Here is an 18246-nt window from a genome sequence, read left to right as displayed (position 1 = left end):
AGAAAGAATTCTATTATTAATTCTAAAAATGTTACTATTTTGGAGGATGTTGTTTTGAACGTTAGTTAAAGAAGACAGTACAACACTTTACCCTTATTTTTATAACCACAGTAACTCATCCATGAAGCTAAAAAAAAACAATTAAATGGAAGAGCTTATGACAAATATCATTTTCCTTCCACCCGCCCTATGCTTCCTCATCTATAGAGGGAGCCTAATTTGTATAAATTTCCAGCTCTTCTGAGGGACAGCGTTTTAGTGCTAAATAGGAAACCTGCATTTTCCTGTTTCATCTATTTCGATGACATCTGCGAGCACTCCCTGCGAGAGGGGAAGAAGCAGCTCACCTGCAGCACCAGCCAGCCGCCAGCCCCCCCCCCCCCTTTCCCTGAAGCCAGTGGTGGTGGTGAGGGGACAGTGCTCAGTTCCCACTTCCAGGGCGCCTTCCATGTGCGGGGCCCCACTCGCTTTAACTTCCCTGGCCTCTCCCTGTGTGTCCCTCCACACCAGGGGAGGTCTGACTGGCAATGCTGGAAGGAGAAGCCGAGCACGGTCCTCTCCTAATCCTGCTCTTCTCTTTCTGGGCTTCTCCAGAAGTTCTCTGCTGCTCTCTCCTGTGAGCCGAGAGCTGCCCTGGCCCCTGCACTGCACATGCTTAGTCTGAGGTCACTTAGCACGTCTATGTGACCTGACACTTTCTGCGCTGGGCCTTTACAAGTAACCAAAGTGGCATTTTGCCTCCTGCCTGCCATTCCTTTCTCAATTGCTTAGGAACTCAAGTCAGGAAGAGAAGTGCTATTTAGGAAGCCCCCTTGGAAACACCAAGATTAATTCTGTAATTCTTATTTCTCATCTTGGTAAACTTTCTGAATTAAATCTATGCTTAACCCTCTATTTCATTCCAAGAACTTGAATTACTTGAGCCCCTTCCACTGAGCCTTCGCCTGTGTGTCTCCTTCACATCCTACCCTCCGTCGGCAATCGATACCTCTCCTTTGACATTGTAAAGCTTGTTAACGTTTAGGTTCTGTTTTTTATTCATAATTACTTCTCCATGCTTTGTCTAGGGAGGTGTTCTAGGAGTTGAAAACGAATACAGCAGTTACAGTGTAATGACTACATCGATAGGCAGTGTGCTAAGATGCTGTTTCCTTCACTTTCGATCTGATATCACCGCCCTGACACTAATCAATGTGCAGTGATTCGAGAATTCAGGTCAAGTGGATTCTCTATAACTGTACTCTGCTGCTTTCTCAAAATTATGCCTATTTAATATTTCTCAGATTTCAGTAATGACTTTCTTACACACAGATGGCTATTATTTTCCCAGAAGTTTCTATTTGTCTCACTCTTTTTTAGAAAAAAGTATAATGCTTTCTTTACTGTGTCGCTACCATCATTCAGCTCACTTGTCATTCTGTTAGTGCCTGGAATTCCCACTCACCTTCCTGAAGGCATCCCTGAAGCCTGCTGAATTCTAGCTCCAGTTCGGCATTAATTGCTTTCTGGACGTGGTATCCACCTGTTAGCTGGGATTTCTTTGGGCTGAATTCCTGGGTCAGTTCGGCTGGCTTCAGTATCCTGTAATCCTCTGGTGTTCAAACAGAGACATTCATTTTCAAAGTTCCATACCTAGTCAACAGCCAGGTTAGAACTGCAAATTTGTGTTCCCTTAATTCAAAAACACACCTTTTTTCACTAGAGGAGACCTGGATGCTGTCTCTCCCCCCCTCACCCCCGTTTTCTTTTGTGTTCAGGATTTAAGGGCATTGTCATTTATCTCATCTTAGGTATACTTTTGTTTATAAGGTGTTAATTTAATTCCATCTTATTTATATTTGAATAAATCAGATGCCAGAGTATTGGGTTCAAAGTTTTGTTTTTAAGAATTGCTGTTGTTGCTTGCTCATTTTTTAATGTAGTTTTATAACGTAAGTTTTTAAAATGGAGAATATCTAAATAATTTTAAAAACTGGAAAGGATGTGATGTGATGTGCATGTATCCCAGTGTATAACTGTTCTCAATTCCAAAAGAGAGGATTAGGGCGCTGAATGATTCTGTCGAGCTGACTATGAGTCCCCAAGTGACTCATAACTTTTACTTCATCCTACTTAGCAGTGTTCGCTGGGAAGGATTAGTACATTTTAATCCTCCGTGATATAGTTTTATTTTTCTTCGTGTTCTTGCAGCTTAACTGTATTTTTCAGACTTCAGTACTTCGCCTTTGGTTAATTTCAACAACTCATGTATACACAGATCTTGTGAATCTTTCTAGGAACTTTTTAAATCTCTTAATGTTTATTTTTAAATGTATTTTGATGTGATGACAGTTTCTTTGCTTGTCTCTCCCTTCCATTGTATTAGCCTCTCTGCTAATCTGCTGAAGTACACTTTGGTCATGTTTTCTGATATAAAGTTGAAGCACAAAGAGATAAGAGGAAGCCATATCAGACCTTTTATTGATCTCTACAGTTCCAGAATCATTTAAGCAAATTAGGAAAAATATTTTTCAATAGGATATTTATGATATGCTATGACTTTAGAGAACTTTTTAAAACAAGAAAATGTTAATTTTTATCAAAAACTCTCAATATTTGTTTTTCTTATATATAACTTTCAGTTTATTTTAATCGCATTTTTAAAGTTTTGTTATTTTCATAGGAATTTTAGGGGCATTCTAAAACACACTTAAACTTAGCCAAGACCCCAACACTCATTGCTAGTATTTACATTGGATTGAGCAACATGCATGTTTCCAAAGATATTTCAAAATAAATGTTGGGGTAAACTAGTCTCCAATTTAGATACATGTTGCCCTCTAATTGCTTTAATAAAGATAAACATAGACACATAGCAACAGATGACAAACACCAATGCAAATAGCTTAGTCTGTTTTAGTCTTCAGATGCTCCCAAACACTGATGAAAACCAGATAGCTACTTTCTACATCACTCTGAAAAAAAGCAAAATATGTTTTCAAAAGGAAGACGAATATACACATTTTTCAAATATCTATTTTTCTGTCTTTCTTAACAACTAGAATATAAATTTCCTGTGTGTTTCTATTTATGACAGAATCCTCTAAAGTCCCTTGCCTATAGCAGAAGTTCAACAAATATTTGCTAATCAGTTTTTAAACATAAGAGAATAAATTGCCCTGACTTAGGCCAGTATAAACTCTAAGGCAACATGCCTTTTGATTTATTTCAAAAGCAATTTTTCAACAAATACATGCAAACTCTTTTAGAAAATTTCCAGTGCAGCATATCTAGAAGGACAATATCTTTGCTAAGTTAATAATATTTATAAATGAAACAAAGCACAGAATATCATAAAACCATGGAAGCACATGAATCTCAGTTCTAGTGTCATTTCCCCAGAAAAGCCTTTCCTAACCTCCCTGACAAGCTCAAATCTGTGTATTATCACCACATGTTCCACAGTAGCAATATTATATTTATTTGTAGGATTATTTGATAATTGTTTCTCTCCTCTGCTAGAATATAAGCTCCCTGAGCTTACAGAGCTTATATGTCTTGTATATTGCAATACCACAAGGGCTTGTCTATATCTTTATATTATATAAAATATACATGTATATATATAATATGTCAAGTAGCAACAAGTGCTGTGCAGAATAAAAAATCTGAGTAAAGAAGTGAGAATGTAGATAGCAAAGGGTGGTCGGGAAAGGCCCCCTTGATAAGGTTATTTGACAGACTCTGACATTTGAGATGACATTTGGCTTGGTTCCAAAGGATGTATAGAGGGTCACCAGAAAAGAGAGGGGAGGAGGAATTTCCAGACATAGAAAATAAGGAATTAAAAGGCACAGAGATTCCCCCACATTTTTGAGAAATAAGTTATTCTTTACCATCTAACATTAACTTCTGCTGCAGCTTATGGTACCTTGCACTTCCTTTAGAAAACCACTTCTCCCCATCCTTCACTCTTGTGTTTCAGACTAGGGGTGGGACATGCATCCTAGGGCTGACCAGTTGAAGGCCTGTGCCCCCTTACAGCGATGAGGATGTAACTCAGAATGCCCAATCCAAGTAAACCCTTGCACTTGTGTGAGAGCTCCCAGGAAGGGTTCTCTCTTGTCCCATCGGATCATCAGGAGTTACGATGATGCTAGCCTGAAGCTCCCAGAGGCCATCCTGCAGGGCCAGGGTAGGAAAATGACATAATACAAGCAGGAAAGGCGCCAAAAAACTGAAGGCTTATCTTCAATTTTGAACTTAGATAAAACCCTGTCTGAAGCTAGGCATTTTTAAGTTGTGTGAGTCAGGAAATTCCTCTTTGGCATTGAACTTGATACTCTATGGATTGCCGATTAAAGAGTCTTGATTTAAAAATATATTATGCTCAAGAAAAGGATTGCCAGATATTATTTTAGAATGTATGATGGTATTTGGGCAAGTGTCCCACAAATACTTCTAACAAACTATATCACAAATCTATAGAAATCAAAATAGTATGATGTTGACATAAACACAAACACATAAATCAGTAGAACAGAATAAAGAACCCAAAAATAAAACATGCACATATGGTCAATTAACTTATGACAAAGCAGCCAAGAATATACTATGGGAAAAGGATAGACTCTTCAATAAATGATGTTGGGGAAACTGCACAACTACATGCAAAAGAATAAAACTGGACCCATAGCCTAAAATCAATTCAAAATGGATTAAAGACTTAAACATAAGACATGAACCCATAAAACTTCTAGAAGAAAACATAGGGAGTACGCTTCTTGACATCAGTCCTGGCAATAATTTTGCAGATTTGACACCAAAAGAAAAGGCAAGGAAAGCAAAAATAAATAAATAGTGAGACTCCATCAAACTGAAGAGCTTCTGCACAGCACAGGAAACCATCAGCAAAGTAAAAAGACAACCCATGAGATGAGAGAAAATATTTGTAAATTATATATCTAATAAGGGAATAATATCCAAAAATATATAAACAACTCACGCAACTCAATAGCAAAAGAAAAATAAACAATCTGATTAAAAATGGGCAGAAGAACTGAAAAGACATTTCTGCAAAGAAGATAGCCAATAGAGACATGAAAAAGTGCTCAGCATCAGTAACGGGGAAATGCAAATCACAACCATAATGAGACATCACCCCACATCTGTTTTTCCCCCACATCAGGTAAAAAAACAAGAGACAGCAAGTACTGACAAGAATACAGAGGAAAGGAAGCCCTTGTGCACTATTTGAGGGAATGTCAATTGCTAAAGCCACTATAGAAAACACTAGGAAGACTCTTCAAAAATTAAACATAACCACCATATGATCCAGCAGCCTCACTTCTGGATATATGTCCCAAAGGAGTGGGAACAAAGAGGGATCTGCACTCCATGCTTACTGTGGCATTATTCACAGCCAAGGTATGAAAACTGGAGACATTAAGGGTAGGGGGATTCTTGCTAAGCTGATCCAACAGGGTTCTTGCTGCAGACAGGCCAGGGGCACCAGGTTAGCTGGTGCTGTGTTTAAATAACCAGAGCTGGCAGAACATTCCTCACAGCAAAAATGACAGCATGCTTGAGAATCATAAGCATTGTCTGTTGTTTTGAACTCGACTAAACTCATACTTCTCCATTTTGCTATAGACTTATAGTATTGCCACTGAATTGTAACCTACATAAGATTATAAATACCTTGAACCATATACTATACATCTACCAGTCCATATAAATGGTTCTTGGTTCTTTGCTTAAGTCTGGCCTAAAATGCACAGACATGGGAATCACCCGAGACTCAATCAGATTGCTGGGCCTTATAGAACAGCTGGTACTGGTGCTCAGGAATGTGCATTTTAATAATTCAAGCCTGTTCCTATGCACACTGAAGTGTGAGAACTATGGAGTAAATATTGGTCAGACTTTAGATAAGACACTGAGGCTAAAATTTATTGATACATGCTATGTTCTTTATATGCTCTATATAGCCAGTCTCAGTTGTCAAACAAAACAATGAGACAACTATGTTCCCTAGATTATAGATGCTAAGATTAAATCAGAGGTCACTAAATCATACACTTAAATCCATACATCTGCGGAGTGTCCAAACTAGTAGGGAATCTAATTGACACTACAGCCCATAACCTATCCTGACTCCGCCAGGCTACCTCCTTCCCTGTGCTCTTATTTTTGGAATTATTCTGTGAGATGCTTCCATCCACAAAAGCACTTTCTAAAATACTGACAATACTACTTTAGATTGGAAATATCATAGAACATACAGCTATATTGATCCCTGACTTCAGGAAAATGTCAGATATGTCTCCCAGATTATCATTTCCGTATAAAAGGTGGTCATTGTATATCTTCAACTATCTCCCTGTGACTTCAAGAAGACCCCAAAAATCTCAATCATCTGAGTCAGCTGACCACTCCCACCCTTGCCTCAAAATTCTGACAGGTGAACTAAAAGACATTAAGGTAAAGAATATCTCATTTCTTTACAATCTATGAGGAAAGTGTGCTGCCTTGACTGTGTAAGTGTGTTAAATAAAGTAAGCATTCTAATGATAATAAGTTTTTTGTTATGAATCTAGCTTTTCTGGCATTGAACCAGACACAAAGGACCCTTGAGAAACCTCACTGTCCAGATGGCCTGAGAAACATTAATTAAATAATTACAGTACAATGGATTATATATGCATATCTATGAAGAGGTGTGTGCAGAGGGATAAACTCTTTTTGGGGAAGTGGTGAATGAATAGTTCACAGAAAAATGGCATTTACGCTAAGAGATCACCCAGCAGAGAGACATAGGCCATTCCAAGAAGAAGAGCATTATCCAGACAGAGACCTACAGCTAATAGTGCTGCCCCTTAAATATCTGCCTCCGTGGTCTTTACACAGTGCATCATAGGCCCAGATAAGGGACTTCATCTGCTGTCTTTTTAAGGATCAAAAGGCAAAGTCATAACTTTTTTTTAGTTTATTAAATAGTATCACAAGTTATTCAGATTTTAAAAAAGCTATTCCTATGGTAAATCCTAAATCCATGTAACTGCCTCCATGGCCTATAATCACACCAGAAAACTTTGAATTAGAATCTGAAAAGGATTTCTTATGGGACAATGGAAAAATACTTGATAAATAGTTGGAAATTTCTTCCTAGAAATATTTATTATTATTATTATTATTATTATTATTAATTCTCACTCAAGGATATTTTTTCCCATTGCTTTTCAGAGAGAGTGGAAGGGGAGGAGAGAGAAACATTGAAGTGAGAGAAACACATTGATTGGTTGCCTCCCGCATGCGCCTCAACTGAGACCAAGGATCGAGCCTGCAACCGAGGTATGTGCCCTTGGCTACAGTCGAACCCAGGGCCCTTCAGTCTGCAGGCTGACACTCTGACCACTGAGCCAAACCAGCTAGGGCCCTAGAAATATTTTGAGAAAAATTGTAAAGTGTCGTTGCACCTGAAACAGGAATGTGAAAGCATGTGGTCTCTTGAGCGTTTATTAATTCATAAAGGGAGCTACGGACTTTGCGTCAAACTACCTTCAGTAGAAGGGACATTAGCGTGAGGACGCAGGCGTTTGGGGGCCCCCTCGGTCAGCCTTGAGCACCGTGCCGGCATGCTTGTCGGCTAGGGGCACTTACGAGTTTTCTCTGAATCAGCACCTTTCCATTTGGTATGGACATTCCTTTCGGCTGCAGCCGTAACTGCCTCCTTTTTTTAAGACAATGTTTTTTTTAAATAAATACTGGTGTTATTATCTAAATTAGAAAAATATCTGTTTTAGCACTTCTGCACATCGATTTGTAACTATATCTCAACACATAATAGCTTTCTCCATGACTTAAACTATTTTTCCATAAAACTATGGAAAATGATTTCTAGTAAGTGAGAGAAAAAATAGGAAAATATGTTCTCAAGAGAAAATAATTCATCAAGACGATCCACTCACTCTTGTTTTGGAGAGAATATTGTTAGAGCATTTACAAATTCAGAAACACTAAATTTCAGTCTTGAAAAAGCATGTCCACATTATATATATTTTCCCATAGCACAGGTTTTAATATAACCTTAATGATATGAAGAGAGGAAAGGAGGCATTTAGACCCATCATTAGGAAAGCTAGGAGTCAAAGAAACATTCTTAAACAACTTAAAATTGAATCTGCAAAGATACAGTGAGACAGACTGAAACAGTAATAATGTGTATTTTAAAAATATATATATATATATATATATGTTTTTATTGATTTCAGAGAGAGGAAGGGAGAGGGAGATAGTGATAGAAACATCTATGATGAGAGTCATTGATCGGCTGCCTCCTGCACGCCCCTCACTGGGGATCAAGCCTGAAACCCAGGCATGTGCCCTGACCTGAGCAAGAATCGAACCCTGACCTCCTGGCTTATGGGTCAATGCTGAACCACTGTGCACACCTTCCAGGCTGATGCATATTTCTTAATTCACTTTTCTCCTTATGACATGCTAAAGGATGTTGGGTATCCATATAGCAAATTCATCCAGGGTTCTACTCTCACTACTTGTCAGCACACTGTTAGCGTCTACTTCACTCCATTTTATAAACTCATTCCCTATTCACATCCTAGAACTTGTTATCAACAAGGATTGCTATACATATATTAAAAATAGCACTCCAGCCCCTCATCCCAAGCCATAATTCCTCATCCAACCACTGTCTAGTCCCATTATTTTCACTATGACACCACAGGGATCTTAAGTTCCTTGGCTCCAATTTGTTTCCAAATCAATGAGTCTCTTTCAGACTCTGCGCTCTTCCTGGAGCATCATTTCAATAACTTCCTGCCCGCACCCTGAACATGCTCTCTCATCTGTCTTCCTGAGGCCAAAGGACATTCTAAAGCATTTCCCAACCTACAAAGCCTCACTTTAGATGGATTTTTCCAGAAAATAATGATTTAGGGCTTGCCTGTTTTTGGTACTTTACAACTTCCTTTCACATCAGATCCTCTTCTATATTTAGTCAAACCATCTTAATCAGTTAACATTTCTTGTGGCAACAGGGGTCGTCTTAACACCTGGTCTATTGGAATAGACCCCAAATAAAAAAGGTCAGCTGTTAAAAATAGCCAGTATCAACTCTTGTTGCCAGCAATAGGAAACAACTCCAGAAAGGGGAGAGGGGTGGAAAAATGAAAAAGAAAAACAAGAGAAGGCAGGGCGGCTCCCAACGCTGGATGACGAAGCCTTTGGAAGGACAAGAGCTTGGGCAGGCCTGGGAGTTCTAGTAGCAGAAGATCTTCCAAATCCTCTCCTGGGACTGTCACCAAGTGACTTAGTTCTGATTACTTTCTGCATCCTTGTATCTTCTCTCAAGACTAAAATTTCCCGGAAAGTAGAATCTGATTAGCACAGGCTGTGTGTGCCCCTCCACCCACACACAATGAACGAGTCACCGTGACCAGAAAGGTGGATTCCGATGGCTGGCCCAGCCTGTCGTCGGCCCACCCACCCACACCGGCAGGTGGAGGGGTCGCCTCAAGGACAGGAGATGCAAGAACCACGGCAACATCCTTTGCTGTCACAGAAAATGCCTTGTCTTGACTTGAAGGGCCCTTTCCTTAGCGTTGTAAAGGGAGAGGATATCTTTGTTTCAGTCACAGAGTTCAATTGAAACTATGGACCAAAAACTCTTTGATATTCCCCTTTGGTTACTTTACTTTCTCCTGGTTCTTCTTCTAGCTTCTCTGGCCTCCCTGCTCAGCTTGGGATGAAAATTCCACACCGTTGGCTTCAGCTTCCATCTGTATGCTGACTCCTCAAACTGTAGCACAGACTGATCCACTGAGTTTCAGACTCATAAACCCAACTGCTTACCTGACAGTTTCCCTTTTGGTAATGTGGGGAAACCCATCATTCGCCCTCCCCTTCGTGTCCTTCCGCTTCTCTGTCATTCTGTTCTCCTGCGTGACACCATGTTCTGGGAAATCCAGGTCTGAAATCTTGGAATTTTTCTAGCCTTAACCCCTCTCCCAAGTTTCCATATATAATCTACTAGCAAGTCATGGCAGTTCTCATGGCTATTTCCTCAGTAAAAACATTCCTCATTCTTTCTTAACATATCCCCCTGCTTCCGACCTCACCTCCCTCCAATGTAGCATCCAAAATGCTGCTAAAATAAACTGAAAGACAAATTTGCTTATGTCCCTGTAAAGGCTACCTGCAAGAATAACATCCAGACTTCTTGGCCTGCCAGGCAAGATCCTCCAGCCTGTCACCTACCTCTCTATCTAAACTTGTCTTGCACCCCTGTCGCCAACCTACAACACCAGCTGTACCAAACAGTTCTGTTTCCAGAATGTGGCATGTCATGTGGTGCTGTATGAAGAGACAAACCATCCTTGCTGTGCCTTGTCCAAATCAAATATCTGCCCTGAGTATATGATAAATTGCAGGTAGTTTTATACTGAGTTTGGGTTTATAGAATACACAGCAATATATAACTGGAATAGGTACTTTTCTCACCTGTGATTTTTCCCATGATAAAAACATTAGGTAGAGATTAGATTCTACCTTTTTACTGAATCATATCTTCTTTTGGAGTTATTCTGCTAAATCATAGAAAATACATGAAATCTGAGAACAAATATGGTTCAAAAAATATTTCTTTCTTTCAGTGACCCTGGGCAGTTTGTGAAATGTGGGTAATTCCCACTTTATAAGTAGTTTGGGGCTTAATTCAGAAAATAGGGTTAAAGCTAACATTTCAGGTTGATTCAGAAGTTATAAACCAGGCACTCTCTTTCCCATGGTGATGAGCAGTAAGCCTCTAAAAAGAAATAGGTAAGGAAATAAAATGTGAGGCATAAATACTTGAAGATTTTACCATATACTTGGAAAACCCAAGAGAACTGAGTGAAAAATTATTTAAGACAGTAAGAAGGTGTATGTGGTAGCCAGCTACAGAATTAATATATAAAAAGCAATGGCTATCTTATACTCCAAGAATAATTTAATTGAAAATATAATGGAAAAATACCTTAACAACTAAACACAAAATACCCAAAATATGATTAATAAGAAATATGCATGATTTATTTAAGAAAACAATACAATTATTCTGAAGTATATCAAGTAAAACTTTATGGTATGCAGCAAAGAGTAATTGTTTCAATGAATATTAGTTCCCTTTCTGTAGATTTTAGGGAAAATCAGATGAGGGGAAGCAGTTTTCCACCTCAACATATGCCTTTGGAAATATTATTTTAAGATGGTTATTTTCAAGGAATGAAAGACTCAGGAAAAACTCTCACCTTTCCTCTAACTGCCTAAATGCATTTAGATAGAGGACCTGCTCCAGGAAGGGAGATATCATCATAGATAACTAGAGTATAATATAAACTATTGTGTGATAGACAGCATAGAACCTAGCAAGGCTTTTTGATCAAAGTCCTCTCGGTGTCCCACTATTAAAGATGGCCCAACATACATTTGTTTACCAAACATCTGCTTTTTCATCTCCATATGAATTGCCTTCCTCCCTTTTGAAGTCCCAAAAGACACCACCCACCCCACCCCTATTTTTTCTTAGCTCAAGATGTCATATAAGCTTTAACTGCCAGACCTGTCCTCAGGTCCCATATTCTTAAGGAATCCCCGTATATACATGCACAATAAATTTGTTTACTTTCTCCTAGTAATCTGTCCCATGTTCATTTGATTATGAGTCCAGCCAGAAGAATTTAGAAAGGTAGGAGGAAAATTACTTTTCCTCCCCATAAGGGTACAATGAAGACTGCACTACAATCCTCTGCAGTCTTTCTCCCAAAGCAGATAGGGCAATATCATCAATTGAGAGGTTGGAAAGTGCCAGGCATTTTATTTGTAGGAAAACTTCAATGAATGCAAATTTATTGTGGAAATCAATCAAAAGGCCCATGTTGGCTATTTCTTACTAAAGAAGACCAAAGGAAATCTACAGATCAACCACTTCAAATTGACTAGAGCCAACAATTAGATGAGAAATATATAAAGCTCTAGCTTTCAACAAATTATTCAGCCCATGTTTAAAGAAGATGAGTAGTTTACTTTTCTGAAAATGTAAAGTTCAGGGAGAAAACCCAAGCAAATAGAAACGGGTAGTGTTCTTTAGACTTACAGAGAGGAAAAGCCTGCACCTGTTCAGGCAGTATTGGGTTCATTTTTAATCGTTTTCAAAGGTTTACATTTGATTTAATGATATAATCTTGATATTATTATGGTAATTAGATGCATTTGCTAACTATGCTGCACAAGATAATTATTGGTTGTTTTGAATCCAAAGTCTCAGAGAAAAATGTTTAATCAAATGCTAACTTGATCGTAATTATGCACGTTTTAGGAGGAGTTGTAATAATATGGATTTGGATTTACACTGAGTTTTAGATTGGAAATAAAATTATAGGCTTCCCAGAGGGCAGTGGGATATTTGTCCTATTTACAGGTCAATTACACATTTACACTTCAGTGAAAATTTTGTTTTGCTCATCTTTTGTGACAGAACCTGATATTCCTCTTTCAATATGCACCTTTTTACCCTAACCTCTGAGTTTTAGCTAGACTCATGGCCCACAGAAAAAAGACATTTTCCAGCACCCCTTGAGTTAGGTGTGGTCATATGACTAAGTTCTAGCTGATGCCTTTAAATAAACATCTTGTGTTTAACTTTCTAGAAGAGGGTTTGCCCTTCGTTTTCTTCTTCCCTCATTCTTGCTAGCTGGAAAACTTCTTTCACACACGTGACAGAGAAATAAACTGATTTTGAGTATCTACTGTTGCTCAAGCCAATTTAGTACCAACTAATACAAAATTCAAAAAACAGAAAATAATAAGGCCACTTTCACGTTAGGCAAGAGAAATTACTTAGAAGCAAATGATTTTTTAATCTTGCTAAAACGGTATCTTTGGAGTCTACATTTCTCCTTTTTTGGTTAATTATCTAAATTGCTTAAATTTAGTAGTCACTGCTGATATGACTCAGTTAATAATTACAATAACATGATCAGAAGCCTCATTTTGAGTAACTGCTGCAGTGCGAATGTAAGTTTAAAATGCTTGCTGCAGGCCCAGCCGGGCGTGGCTCAGCGGTTGAGTGTCAACCTAGGATCCAGGTGATCGGGGTTCGATTCCCGGTCAGGGCACATGCCCGGGTTGCAGGCTCGATCCCCAGCAGGGGGCGTGCAGGAGGCAGCCGATCAATGACTCTCATCATTGATGTTTCTCTCTCTCTGTCCCTCTCTTTCCTCTCTCTGAAATCAATAAAGATATATTTAAAAATAAATAAATGAAAGTGCTTGCTGCATTTTAAAGAACGTTTAAAAATCTTCAATTCTGACGCAGGACAAGAACAACAAATGGGCTAGATGAAACTCACGATATGCTAAGCACATTAAGTAAGGCAGCAGCATGTAAAGGCAGGGAAAACCCACATGTTCGGTACATGTTGTCAAATAAATTAGTAACCTGATAAACATGTAAGACATAGACATAGTAATGAAAAGTGAGCGTTAAACTCAGATAGAAAGGGCTGAAGGGAGCAAGAGGTGCTTAATATTCATGATAGGAGAAGAAAAGTCTTGAAAGTGTTCTTTGGATGTTATTTAACCCCCCAGTTGCAACCCATTTGCTATAATTAAACTTAATAGTTCAGTTGTACTGAGTTTTATTTTACTTTCGGGAGAGAAAACAGTGAAACTTCAGATACAGACGAGAGCAGGCATCCTGAGATCACTGTCAGGCACTGTCTAGTCACAGGCCCAGGGCTGCGTTTTCCGTCTGCTAAGCATTCCTCTGGAAAGCCTCCCTCATGCCTCACTCATGCCTAGGTTCCACAGTTGGGTTATACTTTTCCCTGCCCGATAACGCACTGGGCAGTGTGTGCCGATCCTATTTGCTTGCTCAAAGACCTTACCAATGAATTTTATTATAAATATAGTCGAATTTTCAATCGGTGCATCTGTGCCCTCACTTAACATGGCTTCTTCCTGCAAACTTCAGCCTTCCAGAAGATTGGTGTCTGATGAGCTTACTGATCCTTGAGCTTAAGGAACCATTGTAGGATTAATAGGCTGCCTGTAATGAATGTGGCTGTCACCGTCAACAGAACAATGAAATATTGCAGCTCTGGCTTCCCTACTTTAGGGCAAATAACAAAATGGATTAACTCTTCAGAAGAAAATAATAGCCATGGCCTCATGTTTCATTCTCCCATCATGCCGTCAATTGAAATAGCAAAGAATCTAAAACAAATTTATCAGTAGCTTTATGGTAGAAGAGATTAATATCCTATCCACTAATGAATTAAAAGTAAAAGTCAGCCATTTGAATGATCCATGGATAGAAACAAAAAGAGATTTCTAAATAGGTCTAACATAGAGATGTGAAAATTTGCTAATTTTCACAAACATGTATGTGTTTTTCCCCTTAGGAGATAAATCTATTGTTTATCTTTCCTATAATTATTATTTTTTTAATTCAGAAAATTCCATCATGCGTATAGGAAAGGGTTGTCACGGCCATACCTCAGGTTTTTACCAATAACTCTTTTTTCCCTGTCTCTTTCCCCTCAACTTTATTGAGGTATAATTGAAAAATAAAAGTTGTATATATTTAAGGTATATAATTTGACATTTTGACATTCATACACATTGTGAATTACCACAATCATGTTCATTAACATATTCATCACCACCAGATAATTTTTTAAATGAACAATGTGATTGTGCCTGTCATTCCTCTGCTTAAAACTCCCTATAGGATAAAACCCAAAGTCCTTTGCATGACAAATAATTCCTTATTGTCCCTCTCTCGCCTGAGGTCCCTGTGCTCCACTCCCAGGGCGCCCCGGGCAGTCAGCAGCCGGGGTCAGCAGCTGGTGGGACTCCTAGCCCACAGAGCCTTTGCCAGCTGCACCCCCTTCCCTCTCTGGTGCCTGGGCCAGGCCAGCGCTCCCAGGCCGCAGCCTCACCCCGCCCTCACTTGCAGCTCTGCGACTCTGGTGGCCTTGCTCCTACTCCTGTATCCCAGTTTTATCAGCATCCCCTCCACTGTCCTTTCACCAATCACCACACACAAAATAAAAAGCCCCTAAACAAATTGCTAGAATCAGATGTTTTCTCCTTTTTGAAAGGACTGAGCTTCTCTAAAAAATAAATGAATAGGTGAAATAATAACACACATTTACACAGTTCTTTTGCTTTTCGTTCCCTTGCTGCTGGCGAGGATGATGGGGTAGGAAACATCTGCCTGGGAAACAGCAAAGATTGAAATATACCTGTACATATATGCGCATATACATATGGGCGTTTATACACTGAGCATTTATATCTTGTTACAGAGGCAAGTATTGTCATACGATGGGAAATAAAGAGCCAGAGAATGAATTTGTAGGAACAGGCAACTTTCTCATTCATTCATTCATTCATTCATTCATTCATTCATTCATTCGGTAAACATTGTTCTAGCAGTAAACAAGAGACAAAGTTCTTGCTGAATTTATGAACATAGAATTTATCTTTTAGAGGAAGACAAACAATACACACAAATAAATATAGAAAGTTGGTGCTAAATGCCCAGCAGATGAGTAAAGCAGGCGAAAATGACAGAGAATGACCACACTGGGGAGAGGGGGAAGGGCATGGTTATCTGAGGTCTTCCTCAGGAGCCTTCCCAGACTGTGGCATTTGACTAAAATCTGGACGCTGCCTTTGACTTCTGGAGGGTAAACCTAGTGCATTTTTTTGTTTCAGTCTAGCAGTTTCATTTATATATTCATTCATTTATAGCGTAACTATTTCCAACATTTTGATGCAGTTTGCCATGTTACTCCCAAAATGTCACACAAAACATTGCCGCCAATTAACAGACATCAGAAACATGAAAAGAAAAGTAATAAGAGAGGAGGTAAAACTTTAAAGAAAGTTGCTGGTGTGTGTTCCGACCAACCTATGCTAGAGATTTGCAGTGTAACTAAGTTGGCTCTAAATAGTCAAGCCAGAGAGAGAAGCAAAGGCTACATGGATGGCTCTCCATGTTGAAGTAAATGAAGTCTAACCAATTTATTCGGTTTTTCCTTAGTAAAGTTTTTCTCGAACCAAGTTTTTCCTTTGTTCTTCAGTCTTAGAGAAAATTCATAAATGGATTGTGTGTGTTTTTTACATTAAACAGCAGAGTAAATAATATTCAAAGATCATCTCCTTAATCAATTCTCTGTAAAGGCTAAGGGCATGATATTTAGTTGCATCTGTGTAGAGACCATGCCATGGCTTGCTTTATGAAATTATTGGCTTGCTCATTATATAAATGTGCATTTGGAAAGAAAATGACATGTTTTATACTTTTTGGTTGGAAATAATTTTGAGCATGCAGGAACATTAGAAAAATGGTACAAAGAACACTTGTATCCATTTTGCACAGATTCACACTTTGTTAATATTTTGCCCCATTTGTTGTATATCTATTATTTGCTATCACCTAGAGTTTTTCCAAACCACTTAAGTATAAGTTACATACAATATGAAACTTTACCCCACCGTGCTTCAGTGTATATTTCCTAAGAATTAGGATATCCTCTTACATAATGATATAGTTTTTAACTTTTAGTGATTTACCAACCATGCTGCAATTTTATCAACAGCCAAAACAAAGACCTGTGTAGCATTTTTTTCTTCAGTGCAGGATACAATCTAAGATCACATAGTTACTACTTTTCAGGCTTCTTGAATCTTCTTTAATCTGGAATCATTCCTCTGCCTTTCTTCATCTTTTATAACACTGACACTTTTGAAGAATATATTCTTCCCCCTCCCCCTTCTTAATAGAAGGATCATCGATTGAAGTTTGTCTATGATTCCTGATGAATAGATTAACGATTTTAATATTATAAATATTATACAAGTAATTTTATGTCCTTCTCAGGGTATCACGTGTGGAGGCACAGGATATCCATCTGTCCTTCATCACTGATGTTAACCTCAGTCATCTGGTCAAGGTAGGGTCCAGTTACTCCATTATATAGTTAGTATTTTTCTCTTGCAATTAACAAGCGATCGGTAGAGAGACACTTTAAGACCATACATATATTCTGCTCTTCATAAAAAACTTCTGGCTTGATTTAGCATTCATTGGTGATCTTTCATGAACTGATCTTTACTATGATGGTTGCAAGATAATGATTTTGTGACTCCAGCGTTCTCTGCACACTTATCCATAATCATTCAACCTTCTTCTGTGATCAAGAGCCCTCCCTTCTCCATGACTATTAACTTATTTGTTTATAATCAGAATATGCTCATGGATTTTCATTTTGTTCAACATTTCTGAATTTATTATTATACTTAATTATTTTGATGCTCAAAATGTTCAAAATTTGGCCTTTGTGAACCCTTAAAGCTGGCTTCTGGATCTTTGTGACTTACCCTAGATGGTGTTACCAGGACCCCAATATTTGAGTTCGTGTGCCTGTGCTTACTGGCCCAAAAGACATGCATGAGCAGGAGTTTGCAGTATAGAAAGAAAAATAGTTTAATATTGAATTGGCCAGTCTGGAGTACAGGGAGCTAGTGCTCTGAAGTCCTGACTCTCCGATAGTGTGTAGGTTACAGATTATATAGGGCAAAATTATAAGACACTGTGGGAGAAGGGGTTTGGGGTTGTGCTGGGAGCTCATTGGTCGGAGGTAGGGTAAGGGTAATAAATCATTTCTTCAGGCCTTGAGGACAGCTCTGATGTCTGCTCTGGGTCCCGCTGTCTGGTTTCATAAGAAATAGCCAGGGAGTTGTTCCAGTTGAGGGCTCAGGAGCTGAAAGATAACATGTCAAGATGTTATCTTTAGCCTACAAGAGGTCCAGATCTTATGACCATTAGTCAGGTCTGGCTATTGTCTTTGCTGCTTTTGTGGTTGCTGATTAGTGGGGAAAGGGGGGAAGGCTAGGTCTATGAGGGGTATACATATATATATGTGTGTGTGTGTGTGTGTGTGTGTGTGTGTGTGTGTGTGTATATATATATATATATATATATATATATATATATATATATAGAGAGAGAGAGAGAGAGAGAGAGAGAGAGAGAGATGATTTCTAGAGCTAGGATTTAAAGCTAAATTTAATCGAAGTCATAAGGACCTTTGGTTTCAATGGTACATTCCTTAATGAGATTTGTGGTGGGACAATGGGCTCCAATGTTTCTCAGTGTCTGATCTCTCTATATTTTGCTCATATCACCCAGCTACTT

The sequence above is a fragment of the Miniopterus natalensis genome, chromosome 1, assembly GCF_054644295.1.
Source record: "Miniopterus natalensis isolate mMinNat1 chromosome 1, mMinNat1.hap1, whole genome shotgun sequence".
NCBI classification, from domain to species: Eukaryota; Metazoa; Chordata; class Mammalia; order Chiroptera; family Miniopteridae; genus Miniopterus; species Miniopterus natalensis.
Note: the sequence above shows the minus strand (reverse complement) of the source record.